Below are 18,850 nucleotides of genomic sequence, written 5' to 3'. Positions count from 1 at the left end.
ATATATTTAATACTTTTCCACCTTATTAGAAGTTTAGGTCAGGTGTTAAAGCTTTGTCATTTTCACAATATCCTTAACTCATGTAGGAATTTAAAAAGGAGCTTAAAAATGTTGCAAACAAATAAAGCTTTAGTCACACTAAATTAAAAAAAAAATTCTTAGGGCTACCTTAGAGCAATAAAATGACTTTCTCATGTAAATATTTTGAAAGGGTACTCAGATTTTTCACCAAATTGTAATGCACAAAAAATGATTATAAAGTAACCTGTATGTCAAAGCCCCACATAAGAGCCATTGACTTTATCCTGTTCATAAATTTCTTTAGTATTTCCACTGTTTAGAGCACAGTTTAAACACCATGTTTTTCTAAGTCTTCCTGGTTAAAAATGTTATGTATGGCAAAGCAAATAAACTAGTTGAAAAACAGATTAAAGTTCACCATTTGTGAAAATTCAAGTTTTATAATAGCTTGCTACAGCAGCTGCAGATAAATTAGCCACTTTATTACAAAACTAAACCGTTGTAAACAAGTTTAAATTTTATTTTCAGGAACTAAATTGCACTACGCAAGACGATATGAATTTTGAGAATCTAAAAGCTAGTTTCAAAGTACTATATCACTTAATGCACCCTTTAAAGTAGCACTTATCTAGTCTAAAACTTAAATGATAAAATTTCTGGTTTATCCAGATGTTGTAACACCAAATAAAAAAAAAAATTATGGTGTAAATCATGGCTGGCTTCTATCTAGTCACCTTGGGAATGAATTCATCTCTGTAAACAAGTCCTGCAGTTTCTTTAAACCGCTAACATAGGAATGAAATAAATCTCCCAGAGTGCCAATTTTAAGTGTTGGATTTAAAAAAATAAAATCAAAGAATGGCAGTGGAATTTCTGAATTGGCTAGGAAGCCAGCACAATTTTTTTTCTGTAAAACGTTAGTAGTTCATTTTTAGGAAATTCTACCCAATCACCAGTGACTCCTTGAATGTCTAGTTAACGTCCTCAGTGTTCCCTGGTGACCTTTCAGCGCCCTTTGGTGGTGTCATAATGCCTTCATTGCACGCTGGCGGCAACTGTGCCCCCTTCCTGAAGGTATTTACGTAAGTTACTTCACCCAGCATAGCCGGATCATGTGCATGAGTCTGGATACTGTGTCTGTCTTCCACAGAAATCTTCTTAAAAATCTCCAGCTCCCTGGACTCATTGGATGGTGTACTTTTTACTACACCATCCAATCTATTCATTCAGAAACGCTGTCCCTCTCCGAACCTGAGGCTTTCTTATGGACCTCAGTGAGGAAACATTGCCCGAGGCAGTCGCAGCCAGGATTCCGCCCTGGAACTCTAATGAATACTGAGGCAGAAGAACCTTAGGGGCATCTTTAAGAGCATCAGCCTGGAGGAAGAGATTTAGCCAAGAGATGATTGTTACAGGACAAAGTCCCCATTTTAAGGCCTTTGCTGAGTTTCATCCTTAACATAACCTCTTCCCTGGCAGCACCATCTGTGACATAGGCAAACTCTTGGAGCTTAGGAGCATAGATTTCCTCAAGTTTGGAAGCAATAAATCATGAGGTCATTCCAATGGGTTGAAGCATGTTTTTATTTATATCTCTTTGTGTCAACATAAACCCAACAAAAAGTCTTGCACAGGATAAAACGTTTCCCTGTGAAGTGTGCATACTTCACATACCTCTAAAATCGGCCCAGAACCACGGACCTCACCTGTGGTTCCCAGTCAGAACGCAGTACTTCAAAATGTTTGTTGTGAACGTCTTGGGGCTCTTTATTTAACATGATGAGCCAAACATCCTTTGAACATCCCCAGCCTAACTCAGGAAAAGGTGAAGGATTAATACAAAGATTTTTAAATCTGTAATTTAAAAATTACAAAAGAAGTCACTTGTCCTATTTCTTTGTGGGTGTTTCAGTGATAATGCAAGGACTGAAAATACAGGTGGCCAACAATTCCTGATCTCATACTGATGCTTCCTGGAGACCTTCTCTTTTCTTTTTTTTTCTTTTTTTCTTTTTTTTTGACATCCTGGGCCACTCTTCTCATCTTGGCCTGAATTATCTGGGCTTCTTGGGGGGGGGGGGGGGGGAATCACTCTGGCTGGGGCTGCTGCTTAGCTTGTACATGCTGCGTCCTGACATTCTCTTCAGGTGTGTGAAACCTCACCAGACCCGCTACCACTCGGCTCTCCTGATAATTATTTGATTTGCATCTCAGCTCTACAAATCTATAATTTTATTTATTTCTATCTCATTTCCAAGTTACCATGAATACATCATCCTCAAAAGCTAGCCACATAGATTTCATTTTTAAAAAGCTCATATTAATACAGATTGTGCTCATGTAGCAAAGTTGTGCATCATTTCAGTAACTCACACAGATGTGTATATACATGTATACAGGGTGTCCCAAAAAATGTATACACACTTTAACAGCTGATGGCTCAATTTTGAAAATAAAATGTATTTTACTAAATATTGTGTTTATACATTTTGGGGACACCCTATATGTATAGATATATGTATAATGTATATATGTGTATAGATACAGATATAATGTGATGTAATATATCCTATACTGTAATATTGCTATACTTCACAGGTGGCTTAAAACTATCTTTTATACAAGATATAGATACATCTACATCTTTTTATCTATCTATCTATCTATCTATCTATCTATCTATCATCTTCGTTTAACAGTTTTACCTGATGGTAGGCAGAAATATCCCTCCAGAGCTGTGGAATGTGTTCTAAATTTTTAGTTAAGCCCTTACTTGTCCATCAATTCATCTTAGATCAGCTCAATTTTTTTCAAATCCTGAGTTTATAAGCCTCTGCTAATTTGCAGAGTTGTACATGCAATCTTAAATGTGGAAAAAATTAACGGTAGTGAAAGAGAGGTCAGCAACTTTGCTCGGTCCATTACCCAGGGGACGAGGGATGGCAATGCCTCAGGTGTCGGGTCTCTTTAACTAACACCTCTTACCTCTGTGATTTGTTGGAGACAGACAATGGGCTGAGCCTGCACCAGCCAGCATGCTCCAAGTCAGACAAACAGAAGCGCAAACAATGCCTTTATTCACAGCTTCCACACACTAAGTAGGGGGTGAGGACACGCTAAAGGTCAACAGGGGCTGTGGCTATCAAGACAGATGGGCTCAAGTGTCACACTGAAGCCAAAAACTTGTACCTGCTACAACGACAGTAATCAGAGCAGATCGCCATGCTGGCAGGGCCTCGCTGCCCTGAGGAGCTGGGCTCTGCGCTGAGTGAGATGGCTAAGAAGCTCTGTGCACAATCTCAGCTCCTTGGCTACAGGGGAGGCCATATTTTAAGCAATATTAAAAATATCAAGACAGAGAGGGGTTCATTAGAAAACCAGGAAAAATCTCCTCAGGTGGCTTATTCTCTGAGCAATGTGCCTGGATAAACAGGATTTGGGCTTTCCGGAATGCATGTTCCATTTGTGATGAAAACAGTCAGTTAGACTTTTCACACCGCTAACTAATTATTGAGTGTTTGCTGTGAAATATGACCTCTGTGAATTTTCAGGATGTGTATGTGTTTGTAATTTTTGTCTCTTTGATCCATTGCTGTTGCCCAAGTGCCAAGAACAGCACCTTGCCCATAATTGGCACACAGTAAATACTCGTTGATTGATTGTTTCAAGCACTGTTCATAGGTTCTAATACTTTATATATATTATTTCATTTAAATTTCAACAATTAGAATAACACAGATACTGAGTATACCCCAGTGCATAGATGAGAACACTAGTCAGAGAGGAGTAATTTGCTCTAGATCACACATCCATAGGTGAAAGACCCAGAATTCAAACCCCACTGGTCTGCTTGCAGTACAGGTACACTTAATCATATGTACACTAACTCTCATCTCAGAAAGGCAATACTACATATTTATTTTATATTCTATATAATAAAAGCCTAATATGCAAATCGACCAAATGGCAGAATGACTGGCATGACTGGTTGCTATGATGCGCACTGACCACCATGGGGCAGATGCTCAATGCAGGAGCTGCCCTAGCCCGCAGGCCCCAGACCAGCCAAGGCGGGTGCTAGCGCCCCCCACTCCCCCGATTGCCCTGATGGTTGCCCCACAGACTGGTCCTGAGCACTGACTAGGCCTAGGGACCCTACCCATGCACGAATTTCGTGCACCGGGCCTCTAGTTAAAACATGACTAATCTTATTCTGTTCCACATGGCTCATGATCAGACTGGTTTCCCTGCTTCCATAATGTTTACTGCAAATGCTCTGATATTTTGGAAATATTACTTTCAGAATGTCAGTTCTCTGCTCCTTTAACTGTCTTTGTCTGAGTCTCCAGCACAGTTCAAATTGATCAATCTGAAGAAGTTAGGCTGTAAAAGACAACTAATGATACACTTCAGGCTGTGGCCATATTTCTCATGCTGTGGGGAGCCCTTACTTTTACCTGGATTACCAACTCACACTAATGAAAGATGACTTGCTTTCCTTTCTGAGTCTGTGAATGAATTTGGCTCCGAAGATAGATTCTGTATTGAAACCTCTGGAGAAACAAGTTTCTTCAGTTTACACTTACAAGGGAACTGTGTGGCTTGAGCCATACTCTGTTACAACTAATGAGACAAAGCCCTGGCCTGAAGTGCTCACTCAGAGAAAGGGAGAGAGCTCAGCTTCCCGACTGCTCCCTCCTGAGCCAATGGCCACTCACAATAGCTTTTGTAACACAGGCACTTGAATTAGGAGCTGGGCTGAGACCATACAGGCAGCAGAGTGGTGATAAAACAATGTGATTACTTTCCGCTATGATAGAATTGGACCATGTGAGCCACAGGTGATAAATTCTATAACGCATTAGTGCTTCTTGATTTTACCCATTTTCCATATGAGGGTATGGTTAGCTTTTTTATTTTTTCTTAAAGAATTACCTTCACATTAAGACTGTCTTTTTAAAAAGTTTATAACTGTCTGATTTGCAGTAAACTTCATTATGTTCTGGAAATGAGGTTTGGATTTAGAGCAAAATAATCCAGAAGGAAATAGAAGGTAAGGATTATAATCTACCTCCAGGACTTTTTTGAGTAATGGTCAAGATATAAAGACGAACAGGTTATTTTCTCCCATAGAATTCATGCTCCGCTGGAAACAATATGAACTGGGCAATAACACCAGCAATAACTATTTGTATTTTGGACATGTTCAATGCATAGAGATTAGAGAAGAAAAATGTATTACAATTTAGCAGTTCATAGCCATTAAAATAAAGTATTCTGTCTGAAAGTCGGTCTCAACTATCTCCTCTAGCTTATTTCCCATGACTGCCAAAAAATTGAGGAGAGTAATTTAGAAAGTTAAGCTAGAGGAGGACTAACGTTGATTCAAGACCTTATGAAATAAATATTACATGGCCCAGGGACAGAGAATTGTGTCTGTGCTCCAATCAAGATGTCATCATTTGTGTATCAAAGAGAATAGGAACCCTTGTCATTTTGAAAAGTCAATATCAGGTGTGTTTGAGGCACACGAGCAATTTTCTTAGAAGAGAGTTCATAGCTTCATCAGGCTCACGTCAATGGTTATAATACAGTCATGAATCATTGCTCTAACAAGGTGTTGAATTTTTCACACTATGAGAACATGTGCCTGGTGGTCACTTAGCCAGGATGTCTGAATGGGACAGTTAGATTCCACTAGAGTTTCCAAATTCTTCTAGGAAGAGACTCAGACCTGGATCTGAGGTGAATAAGCTATACAGTGGGCATAGAATAATCTCAAGTGAGTCAACGTAAGTAAACTTCTCAGGGAATTGTGAAGCACACAGAAGAAAATGATGTTCTCCTCCCAGCACTACCCACGTTCTGCCTGGTCCCAGCAATGGTGGCCCATCATCTACTAGGTCTTCCAATGCATCTTTCTTTGTCTCTTTCATTACTTAGTTGAGGTCAAAACAACATTATGGTTTGTTTATTTATTTATGTGATATGTCATTTCTGCTCCCCCAAAATATTTGAAGACTCAAAACTTTGTGAAAGCAGCAGTTTCACTGGGTGTTAAGGCACAGGTAGGACAAGGATGGTGGCCATGCTGAAATTACAGACCTCTATGAAAACTAATAACTGAAAAGTCATGACCCCTTCCCAGAAACAGGCACACTTGTCCCAAGTAGACCAGGGTGGGTTCCGGGATCCTCACAGCTTATATTGTCAGATTAAGAAGCCCTACTCTAGAGCAATAGTTCTCAACGTTGGCTATTGACTTAGAGGCTGGAAAATTCTTTGCTGTGGGCTGTCCTGTGAACTGCAGGATATTCGGTGGCATGCCAGCCTCTACTCACTAGATGCCAGTAGCACTTAGTCCCCTCCATTTGTGACAATCAGAACTGCCTCCAGAAATCACCCCTCCCAGCTGGGAACCACTGAAGTAGAAACACCACATTAAAACTATGACATCATCTCCCATGTGGAAGGAAGTTTTCCATTCCCTCCATGTGACCAGGCTCTCTAGATTCACAAGTGAACACGAGCCCACATTTGTGTGATGTTATTACACTCATGTGCTCACTTAGTGCACAGCTACCCAGTGAAATAAGCAGTCACATGTGTGAATCCAGGTCTAAAGCCAATCTGACACCAAACCTGATGCGCTTTTCAGCATGTGTGATAAAGTAATTGGACTATAATTCAAAGAGCTGAGTTCTAGTTAAGGTCTGGCCCTTCATTAAACCTTATATTATCTGCGAATCAGCTCGGTGTGGCCTACCTGGGTGACAGGAAAGATACCTCTACCTGTGTCACAAGAAAGCTACAGGAACAGATGAGAGACTGCTGAGTGACACTTTAAAGATCACTCGTCTATAAGAATTACATGGACATCAGCACTCTAAAATCTTCTTTATGAATAGAATCTTGAAAAATGATTACACTTGGAGAATATTAAAAACGGAAATGGCCCAGGGATTGGCTGTCATACTTGACATTAATTTCCTCTATACGGTCCAGTAGAGCAGACGTATTCAAAATCAGTTATTGGTGTTCCAAAAAGAAGTCTCTCTAGATGTAATAAAATAAGCTAACAATGAATGACTATTTTTTTTTGTCCCTTCCAAAAGCTTTCATTGGATTTTCAGTAAAACAATAATATTAAATTTGAGTAGAATAAAAGTACTCTGACATGAATCTGTAAAGAATTATAGATGAGTTACATCTCACTTGTGATTAAGAACTGAAGGCTCACATGACTCTGTAAAATGGGTATAAAGGAAGAGGAACTGGTAGTTGAGGATCAACCACTTGTGGCTGAGCATGCCAATGCCATCACCCCATTATAAAGGTGATTGTTATTCCTCATGAAACCCTTGGGTGAGAGTCAAAAACAATCTCATCTATTGTTAGCTTCCAGGGAAGTGGCACGCAGGGCATCAGTAGCAGTCCAGGCATCAGATGTCATCTTCTGGTTCCTCGTCCAAGGGCTATGGCCTCTCCAGAATGATAATTAGAATAATTCTTATTCAATTGCTATTGGGAACCCGTGAGGACAGAAAAATTATGCTCAGCCCCAGAGGTCACTTGCTTGGCTAATTTTCCACTAATTATATCTTAGTTGCTTTTTTTTTCTCAGAAGAGAGAAAAAAAATGTTCTCTACCATGGTTTTATGAAGAATAGTTAGGGGCCTTTACAAATTTCAGTGTTCATAGACGAGGGCACTTACAAAGAGGTCATCACACACAGTACACTGAAAACAGTCACGACAGCACCACAACTACAACTTAATTTTTAAGAAGACAAGACCTTTTGGATGAGTACAGCAGATGAGGCAAGATAGATGACTGGGGTGACAGTAGGTGGACTTGGTCCAGAGGTGGCTATGAAGCTTTTTAAAATAATAACAAAACACCTCTAGGTGAGGCTAGATTCTGAGGGTTATTGAAATGCTGATGGGGAAAAACTAAAAAGAAACTAGTCTGAGCCTTTGTGCAGCCAAAGTCGACTGGGCTGTGGATGTCTTGTATGTGTTGCTACTTATTTAAGACTTAACAACCCAGGCTTTGAAGCCAGACTTTTTATCAGATTAGTGTGAGTGTGTTGTTAGCACCACAGGGGCAGAACAACGGGGTGAGGAGGTGGGGAGGGGAGGTTGAAGGGTTTCCACCTAACAGAATTGATGGTCTTGCTGTCATTTACCCTGAAAGGGGCCTATCCCATCCCAGGGCAGAAAATGTGGATTGGAGAAGTAAACACCGGACTAAAAGGAAAATACAAAAGTCTTCATCTCTGGTGCCAGGAGCATTCTGATGTTGTGATGAGGTGAGCGGATGTGTGGGACACTTTAGGTGGTGAGGAGAGGCAGGGAGACTATGACTAGGCAGTGAGGGCAGAGGAAGTTGGAGTCTGGTTTAAGTTATTCTCTTAATTTCATTCTCTTCTGTTGTTTTTTAATAAAGCCTGATCAAAAGTGTGGCAGGATAATATTCTGAAAAAAATCTGAACTGTTTCCCCCACATCATCTTCTGTTGTATAGACCCTCTACCCATTACATCAGTGATCCCCACTGCTTCAGGGAAGGGCAGACATACCAAGAACAAAGATGTCAACTGAGTGTTTGAATATAGTGTTGTTTTTTTAAACTGACAATCAAGATGCTGAAAGCTGATGATTTCTATTGCAAGAGTTAGGTTTTTAGAGGGAGAGAAGGGTTTGTGAACCCCAAAGTCTGGGATGAGTGGGACAAAACCCATGGTGACATCTTCCCAGTGTTCTCACCCAAAAGAAGAAAAAGTTCAAGGATTTGATGGGGAGAAAAGTTCTAGAGGAATCATGACCAGAGCACATATGTTCATGAGTGACCAAGGAAGGTCCCTACTCTCTGAAACCCCTGGCCGAAACTCCAGGGGAAAAGATAATGTCCAACCCTCTAAGGTGGGGAGGGGCACAGAGGTAGAGCCTGAGAAATCAGCTGAGCAGCTGGTCTGGAAGTAAAGGACCACCCGTTTATCAGCCTACCAAGAAAGGGAGGCGGCTTGTAGAAATGGGAGTAGGGTGTTTTTAGCAGAGAGAAACTGAACATCTACCTCTTCTCTGTGCCAAGTCTCTCCCAAATCCTGAGTGGTGAGTGAGCACAGTAGATTGTATTATTTGTTCCAAATATTTGTTCCCTTAGAAGCTGCTGCTTCTACCTGGATTCCCTATAATAACAGGTCATTGAGCAAAGCCACAGCGGATGGATGTGTAATGTGGGAATGAACCTATATTATTGTAAGCCACTGAGATTTTAGGGGAGAGGTTCTTTGTCAAAAGCTATTAGGGGATGCCCATCTAAAAGCATTCCAAGCCCCAAAGAAGGCCAGGGAAGGACTGATGGGCAGGGGGCCTTGAAGAGGCCTTGTGGTTACAGACAGGGCTAAGAGGACACCGGGTGACAGATAAAGCACAAAGCACTGCAGGGACATGGGACATTCAGAAGTAGATGAACATGGTTGAATTCAATGAAAATCAGCAGTAGAGACAATATTGAACTGAGCCAGATAAAGAGAGATAGATGCTCCCTTCCACGGATGCCTAGTTGATTCCTGGATTACCCATGGGGAGAGATAATGAGAAAGGAAAGGTAAACATCCTGAACTATTTACCCAAAATAGAGCAAGAAGTACTTAGTAACATAGTTTATAATTCAATTGGCAATAACAAGTCCTCTGCCATCAGCAAAAATAGGAGATCAAGAACCAGGTTCAGTTACAGAGAAGTAAAGTTTCATGTTTACACGCTTTGTGACTATGAAGCTCACATCCTCTTGTGTGTGCTGTGCTATGCAGGATGAACGATGAAGACCCTGGCCCATGGTTAGCAGAGAGAAGCGAAGAGAAAGAAGTTTGGGTTGAAACAGGACTCCTGAGGGACAGTGGCACCCCTACTGACCACAGATCCAGAGCACCAGGACACAGAAGTGCAGCGGAAGAGAAACTAATGCTTAGAGATCCTAAATAGCATGTTAAAGATCACAAAGGTATATATCCAGAGCCCCGGCTCAGATCTGCCAGATTCCAAAGCATGTGTTTTTTCCACTATAGCACATTGCCATGGTTTCCTTGACAGGACATTTTTCTTTCAGAGATACTGTCCAGATCTCATCTGCCTTCTCCCATTACCATTTTCTTCACCAGCTTGCAGGTTTAACATCCATTGAAGGGCTCACTACTGATGCTGTCAGAGTGGCCAACTCACTGCTTCCATGGAGGAGCATGCATGGGGTGGAGCAGTGAGATTTAGCTCCATGCGGAACAGATGTATTGTCTGCTTGGGACCTTCAGCCAATTCTATAGACATATCTTGCAAGAGCCCAGGATCATGAACCCATTTTGTAGATCAAAAATGGACTTTGGGTGTCCCAACCCCCATGGACATTTGGTAGCGCACATAGGGATATCACCAAACTTGGGAGTTATACATCAGTGAATACATGCATTGGGCAATACTTTCTCCTGCAAGAGCAAAAAGACCATCCTAGGTGAGTGTTCGAGTCACTGACACTGAGAGAAAATCGACCCCGTGAAAGCTCTGGGGCACCCTGAGATTCCACCCGTCTGGAGCAAAAGCTCCACATTTGCAGATGCCTGTGGTTTGCCTAATTAGATTTTGACAAACCCTCGGAAACCGTTGAGTGCTTCAGCTGCACCACGCGTGAGGTCTAATGAGGTTTCTGAACCCTCTATTATGAAATTGTCACAGGTTATCTGTCAGAAAGAGGCTGCCTTGTGAATATTGCAGGCTTAAAATTTGGGGGATGCGCATTTTAATTATAATTTTTTATAATTATAAAAATACTACCAGATCTTAATTATTTTTTTATTTTTTTAAAATATATTTTATTGATTTTTTACAGAGAGGAAGGGAGAGAGACAGAGAGTTAGAAACATCGATGAGAGAGAAACATCGATCAGCTGCCTCCTGCACATCTCCCACTGGGGATGTGCCCGCAACCCAGGTACGTGCCCTTGACCGGAATCGAACCTGGGACCCTTCAGTCCGCAAGCCGACGCTCTATCCACTGAGCCAAACCGGTTTCGGCCCAGATCTTAATTATATGCAACAAGTATTTTCTGAGCGTTTATTTCAAATGCACGTGAGTTTCCCAGTTTTTCCGCTGAGCGTCCTGAGGGGTTGAAAAGTGACAGGTGCTGCTACCCTCATCCTTACTTTGAGAAATAATGGCTTCCTAATAAAAACAGCAATCTTAAAATGAATTGATCAATATTGATTTCCTTTCCTTGTAGAGGGATGAACTACTGTATGCTCTTGTGTTTATCCTTTTGGCACATTATTGTATTGTGATCGTAGTCTTTGCATTCATTCTTCTTATGTGTATTTAATGTAATTACTATCATCCCTTGGTTATTAAGGGATTGATGGTCTCATGAGGAAATTATTCTTCGCTTTTGCTGGCAGGTTATTTCTCCTCCTTTCTCTTTTGGGTTCCTGCTGTTGCTAATTATGAGTTCTCTACACCAACTGGAGCATCACCGCAGCATCACCGTCCTTGCCCAGGTCTAACTAATAACACCCCTGTGGCTGGGGAGCCTCCTGTCACCTGGAGACACGAGGCCGCATCTCAGAGCCAGGGTGCTCAGTATCAGAAACTCAGATACACTAGCAGTTGGTGCTTGGAAATAAACTTCTGCAAAGCTTTGTGCTGAGGCCAAACTGCCTAGGGCTGATTGAACCCTGACTATTTACAAAGCCCTCCTTATCCATATTCTCTCTACAGGAATCTCTTGGCCTCTCAGGGTTTCTCTATCCTGCTCTAGGATCAACCCAGCCTGTATGCCAGAGAATCACTAAGTTAAATTATTAATACATGTTCACTGTATAGAATTTGGAAAATGCAGAAAAATAAACATGCACATACAACAAATGTAATGGCATGACCCAGAGATAACCCCAGTTTTTAATCTCTGCGTACATGTCAATGTCTATTTTATTTATATCATAATGCTGCTTTATTAACTGATTTTTAAAATTAATGATATCTTAGATGCCACGAAACACTATGCCGGATGACTGCTAAGTGATGCATCCTATGACTGTATCATTATATACTTAAATCTTCCTATTTAGGATGATTTCTTTTTTTATAAATAATGTACAATATAAAAAGATTTCCAAGGATATTTTTGCATATCTTGTTATTTTCTGATAACAAATTTCCAGAATTAGAATTGTTGCATCAAAAAGTAAGTACATTTTAGAGTGAGAGCTCTCTTCTTACCATGGCTCTACCAGTTGTTCCGCCCATGGCTGGATTTCCCAAGTCCTGTGTTCATCAGTTCTGATATCAGACCCTCTGAAGCAGAATTACATGAATATTCCTAGTTGTCCCAGCCCCCAACCCTCATGCCTGGAGCTGCAGCTCAGGGGTGTGCAAACCTAACCCTCTCCACAGACATTGCTCAGGAAAAGGAAGGTCATGGGCCACCACTCAGTCTCACAGGGTCAGTAACCCTGTTGTTAAACCTGTACTGGGATTTGTTTTAACCAGGTATAATAAGACAGCAGACATGGAAATGGTTGGCATGAAGAAAGATATTTATACTCACAGGTTCCTAGAATCAAGACTCACACCAAGCCACGCAGGGCCACCGGGGGAAGCACCAGGGCCCATCAGGAAACAGGAGAGGAGGAAAAAGAGCATGTCCCAAAGCCCTTATTAGGGTTTTCTCAGGCAAAGGGGGCAAGGCAGGGTAGGTACATGGAGTGAATTTAGCTTTGAATAGTGTAAATAATGTTGGTGGGTCCTGAGCTATAGGGTGGTCCTTAGTTGTTTTGTACTTAACCCTGAGTGATTTAGGGAAGAGGGAACACTGGCTTGGTGTATTGTACTGGTGAGAGTTTGATGAAAGAGATAGCTGAGGATATGGACTCTGGATTGCATAGTTTATAACGCAAAGGTGTGCTTGCCGGGGCATTGTTTGCTAGCTCTAGGAATGGGTCAGCCCAGGAAAAGGCAGCCCCTCCAGGATCAAGGCCCCAAATGGCAGAGCATTAAGAATAAATTAGGATCGGAGCAACTAAGATGGCGGCATAGGTAAACACCGGGAAATTATCGCCTCACACAACAATTGAAAATTACCGCAAAGGACTGAGCAAACATCATACAGAACAACAGGAAGGCTGGCTGAGTGTAAATTCCACAACTAGAAGGAAAGAAAAGCACGCTGAGAGCCAGAGGCGCTGCGGAGGTGAAGTGCAGAGGTACGGCGGCGCGCGCGTGCGAGGAAAGGGGGTGGCGCCTGAGGACGCGGCTGTCTTTTTGAATCACAAACTCCCGACGGCTCTGAACTCCGGTTCCGGGAAGTCTCTGGGGACCCAGGTCTCATACGAGGAGAAGCTGGTCTGTCCGGCAGCGAGCGAACTTGAGGGCGGCTTTCCCTCAGAGGTGCTTGCAGCCGTTACCGGAACACTGAGACGCGCGACTCCGGGCGGAGAATCGGCCATGGCCGCTTTCTCCGCCCTCTGACTCCCTGAGACCCCGCCCCACCCAGGCTGCAGCAGAGGCTTTTGCATGTGAATGTACCTAACTGCAGCCGAACCAGGCAGACCTGGAACTTCCAAGAGAAGGCCCAAGGCCCCGCAGCGGCTTGCATTGCTTCACAGCTGAGCCTCTTTGTGGCTCCTGCTGTGTGGCCTCAGGCAGAGGCTGAATTAGCACCTCCTTAGATCCAGGAGCCACTGTACCCAGTGGTCAGAGGGGGTCCATCCAGACTGCAACTCCTCAGATCCATAAGGGACACACTCAGGGAGCAGACTCAGTGAGCACCAAAGCCCCACTGAAGCAAGTCTTGCCCCAGAAGGGTGTCTTCAGCACAGAAGTTCTCCCACTTTAGACACAGCTGATTCTCACAGCCAATTGGCCTGGAGGTCAATTCCTCCCAGTGATTCTACAACAACCAAGGCACCAAGAGTGCACCAAGAGTGTCCACCCCAGGTAACTGGGGAGGCTGAGCTACTGGGCCCTACAGGACACCTGGCGCACAGGGCCACTCTATCAACACAGGGAAGCAGCCAAAATGCGGAGACAAAGAAACAGGTCACAAATGGCAGAAATGGAGGAAAGCAAACAATTGGATATAGAGTTTAAGGCCACGGTTATAAGGTTTTTCAAGAATTTTATGGAAACCGCCGATAAATTTAATGAATCCCTCAATAAGTATAGGGAGACCATGGAGGACATGAAAAAGGACCAACTAGAAATTAAGCATACACTGACTGAAATAAAGAATAATTTACAGAGATCCAGCAGCAGAAAAGAGGATCCCAAGAATCAAGTCAAAGATTTGAAATACAAAGAAACAAAAAATACCCAACCGAAAAAGAAAAAAGAAAAGAGATTCCAAAAATATGAAGATAGTGTAAGGAACCTCTGGGACAACTTCAAGCGTACCAACATCAGAATTATAGGGGTACCAGAAGGAGAGAGAGGGCAAGATATTGAAAACCTTTTTGAAGAAATAATGACAGAAAACTTCCCCTACCTGGTGAAAGAAATGGACTTACAAGCCCAGGAAGCGCAGAGAACCCCAAACAAAAGGAATCCAAGGAGGACCACACCAAGACACATCATAATTAAAATGCCAAGAGCAAAAGATAAAGAGAGAATCTTAAAAGCAGCAAGAGAAAGACAGTCAGTTACCTACAAGGGAGTACCCATACGACTGTCAGCTGATTTCTCAACAGAAACCATGCAGGCCAGAAGAGAGTGGCAAGAAATATTCAAAGTGATGAATAGCAAGAACCTGCAACCAAGATTACTTTATCCAGCAAAGCTATCATTCAGAATAGAAGGTCAGATAAAGAGCTTCACGGATAAGAAAAAGCTAAAGGAGTTCATCACCACCAAACCAGCATTATATGAAATGCTGAAAGGTATTCTTTAAGAAGAGGAAGAAGAAAAAGGAACTCTTTCCATTTGCCACAGCATGGATGGAACTTGAGAGCGGATAAATACCACAGGATCTCACTCATTTGTGGAATATAATGAACAACATAAGCTGATGAACAAGGACTGATCCAGAGACGGAGAGGCATTGATTGGACTGTCGGGACTTGGAGGGAAGGTAGGGGAGGGTGGGGGTAAGGGGGAAAGATCAACCAAAGGACTTATATGCAAGCATATAGGCCTAACCAATGGACATGGACAACGGGGGGGTGAGGGCATGAGCGGGGGTGGGGGGGGTGGGGGGTAGAGGGTAACGTGGGGACAAGGACACATATGTAATATCTTAATCAATAAAAAATATATTTAAAAAAAAAAAAAAAAGAATAAATTAGAAAACATGGTCAATACACCCGTGCACACTGAGCCTTATGTCAGAACTCTTAAGGCCACTGCCCTACTTCCCCTTTGATTACAACCTCCTTTGGAAATAAGTGTTTAATTAGAATGTTGCCGACCTCTCTAGACTTGCCTACAGCTCCATGCTCCCAGGTTTCCCAGCAACTGGCGCTAGGCTTCAGCTTCTAGTTAGGCCCAGCAAACACTTCAACACCCCGAACAATCCCCAGCTGAGCCTGCCTCCAGCCATGACCCTGCTGAATGTGCCTCTGCATCAGTTCAGCGGAAATTAGGCACCAAAAAGCTAACCCATCCAAACCCAAAATGGGTTTGCTTACTTCCAGTGCTCTATGTAGAAAGTTCTAGTGGGGGAGAGGCTGAAATTCTTGGCAAGATAATATTTATGAATTAGTTGTGATTTTCAAATATCCCTGCATCTGTATCACTTCATTAGCATGGATCAAAAATTCTAATTATGGATTAAATGTTTGTAAAAAGAGGAGAGAAAAACAGTTTTTACCACAATCCCTGTTGTTTCTCTTTTATAGGAAAATCTAAATTGCACCCAAAAAAGAAAAGAAATGGGACTATGAGCTTTCAACATTTCTCCTGCGGCTGGATTACTACATACAATGATTATTTCTATTCATGGTCTACATTGCTTTTGTTGGAGCTGTTATTACTGGAAACAAAAACACAACAGTTCTTTGAAATATTTTCCAGCATATTCTCTAAATAAGTGGGCATCTTCCTATCTCATCTCAATTCCTCCCTAAGAGGTCAGCTAATTTTACCTTTTAAAATAATTGATATTTAAATCCACTTTCTTTAATATTTAGTTACTTGCCAAGAATTGTCAAATCTCTTCTTGAGCACATCAGTAAAAATGTCCTTGCCTGTCCTGTGTCATCCCCACTGGGGAGCCGGGCATCTTCCCCCAGCAGCCCCTGTGTTTCGTTCTGTTGGTGGGCGATGTTTGCTCCTGTCTCACCTGCTCCCTGCAGACGTGTGTGGGAGCTGAATGTTATCTGTGTCATCAGCCTGTGGCCTCTGTGCCCTTCCTCAGCGTGGCAGCCACAGGCCTGTGCGACAGCACAGCAGCAGGGAGGCCCACTCCTCATTAGCCTTCTCAGAGCTGTGAGCTCACCTCCTGCCCAGTGGTGGGCAGGCAGCAGGCAAACGGGCAGCCTGCAACAGCTGGGGCACCTGGCCGGAGTGCCCTTCACTGTTCCATTGCTCTGTTACGTGTGCCAGGCATCCTGGCGTTTCACTAGCGTGGACCACATAGGCACCATTTTCCTTTCTAAGACCCTAGACGTCTATTGCTTGCTCTGTTCCAGCACTGCAGGCCGGGTCTGGGCTGGAGCCATCTCCACGCTCCCTCCCACCACACAGCATGTGCACCAGGCCACAAGGAGCAGCAGAGACCATGGTAAGCAGCCTCCTGAAGCTGGGTTCGCTGTAGCAATGTCCCTGTTGGTGAGCAGCTTCTCTTGTCCCTTTATACACCAGTGAAAAACTCTGGAACAGTAGCTCCCAGAAAGCTTTTCTCTCTGGGGGCCCTGTTCCTGTGGATCATCAGTATTTCTTCTGAGGCCCAGGCAGCACATGGGGCCCTCCTGACCCTCCAGCTCGCTCTGGTCCTTTGGCGGCCATATGAATGTAGATTCCTGTCTATTTCAGCTGTGCTCTCTCTAAAGACTTTTTCTAAAATGTTAAATGCTGAACTCTAGCCAGCATGATGCAGTTTCATTTTGCTTCAACCAGACTCTAAATACTAAAGCTCCTACAAAGACATTCAAACTGTGTTTTAGAAATGAGAGAAATAAATACAAGTTTTGGAACACTTTGCAGGAATGAAGTGGGACACAAAGTCAGCGTGAATAGATTGAAAAATAATACAGACTGGATTCAACCACAGAAAATGGTACCAACATTCCCAGATATGCCATTATTCAGAGTTTCTAAAACAGCACGGAGAGGGCTTTCAGCAGTACATTTTTGCCAAGAGATAAAAGTGCGAGCAGAATTGTATCGTCCATCTGATGTGATAGTCTCTTCCTTTTTACCTTCTTATTTCCCTGGGCAAACACCAGTAGCGCAATGTCAGCTGCTTGTTCCATAATGAAAAATGCTCCTCACGGATGTCAGTTATAAACAGGTCCTCAGTCTCCCACTGGGCAAAAGGGGACTGTTCTCCCAAATCTGTACAAGGCTCATTACTCTGTCTGCTCTGAAAGAACCTAGGTGCACAGAGCAGTCTCGGGTGCTCATCTGCGGCATGTGGGGAAAGGTCCTGCCACGGAGAAGCGGAACACATTTTGTCCAAACAGGTGGTGATAAAATAAGGTGATACTCAGGGGCCCGTGCTCGGGCGGGAAGGAAGGAGAATGCTCCTCCTGGGAGGTATGTGCGGAAACATTTTGCTTCCTAGTCTATGGTTTGAAAGGAAGAGTAAGCAAAAACTGGATCACGGAAGGAAGCCTTCTTTGCTGGAGCTCACTTGCTTGTCAGCTTTGCAATGCAGACGAATCTTTGTTGTTGGTTTTTGGGGCAACTGAGAAGCCAAGGCTGGGACACGTGGCTTCTGCAGGCAACTTGCAAGGAGGAGGGACTCTCCAGTGCTGTTGCCTCCTGTTAGCACCTTCACAGTCGACATCTTTAACACAATCAGGACGGTGCATATTATTTTTTGATCTAAAATCCTTATTATTTTATATTTTGTTTGGATGCTGACCAGTTTTCTCACTCCAGGGAAGCAGGGCTGAGGAAGTACATGTCCATGCCTCCAGGAAATAGAGCAGGGACTTGAATTTTGGACAAAGGGTTTAAATACCAAAGGGTTTGAAAACCAAAAAAACAAAACACCCCAGACACAGTTTCTAAAACTATGTGGTTGTGATGATCTTCATGATTGCAGCATATTCCATTTTTTTTCTTCTGTTTATATAATACTAATAATAAACTTATTGGAGGATGGTATCATTTTGTTAGGGCTGGTTTTAAATTATTCAAATTCAACAAGTGATAAATATTTAAGTAATTAGATGAAATTGGTGATATATATTTTGTCAGATGAAAGACATGTGGTTGAGTAAATGTGATTTTCTCTGGGGAATTTAGTGAACAGCTTGGCTTCTAGTTTGGGAAATTACAGTCATTCACATTCTGTGGTGACATTGCTGAGCACAGGTCCCTCTGGCCAAATGCATTTACCAGGGGCCCAGTCAGTGAGCTGGACTCCAGCCCAGAGCTGGGAAATGCACACACATTATGGAGAGGGGCAGCTTGGTTTGGCTGAGCACTGAGACTCCATCAGGGGGCTGGAGGCAGGGCTCAAGCGTGATCAATGTACATGTGCAGCAAGAGTTAAAGAGTTGCTTTATATGTCAATTATACCTCAATAAAAATTTTAGCAGAATATATTGATAGGAATATGTAAAGAATAAATGATGTTCGACTTACAAGAATGAACATCTAAAAGCTGGTGGAAAAGTTCT

At 42.7% G+C, this 18,850-nt stretch overlaps 1 pseudogene; it reads right to left on the bottom strand.

The window, feature by feature from the left end:
* Nucleotides 1-992: 992 nt before the first annotated feature.
* LOC118663256 lies at nucleotides 993-18,009 on the bottom strand (annotated as a pseudogene).
* Between the last annotated feature and the right edge of the window lie 841 nt (nucleotides 18,010-18,850).

The sequence above is a fragment of the Myotis myotis genome, unplaced genomic scaffold, assembly GCF_014108235.1.
Source record: "Myotis myotis isolate mMyoMyo1 unplaced genomic scaffold, mMyoMyo1.p scaffold_m19_p_9, whole genome shotgun sequence".
Lineage (NCBI taxonomy): Eukaryota > Metazoa > Chordata > Mammalia > Chiroptera > Vespertilionidae > Myotis > Myotis myotis.
Note: the sequence above shows the minus strand (reverse complement) of the source record. Positions and strands in the feature narration are given on the sequence as shown.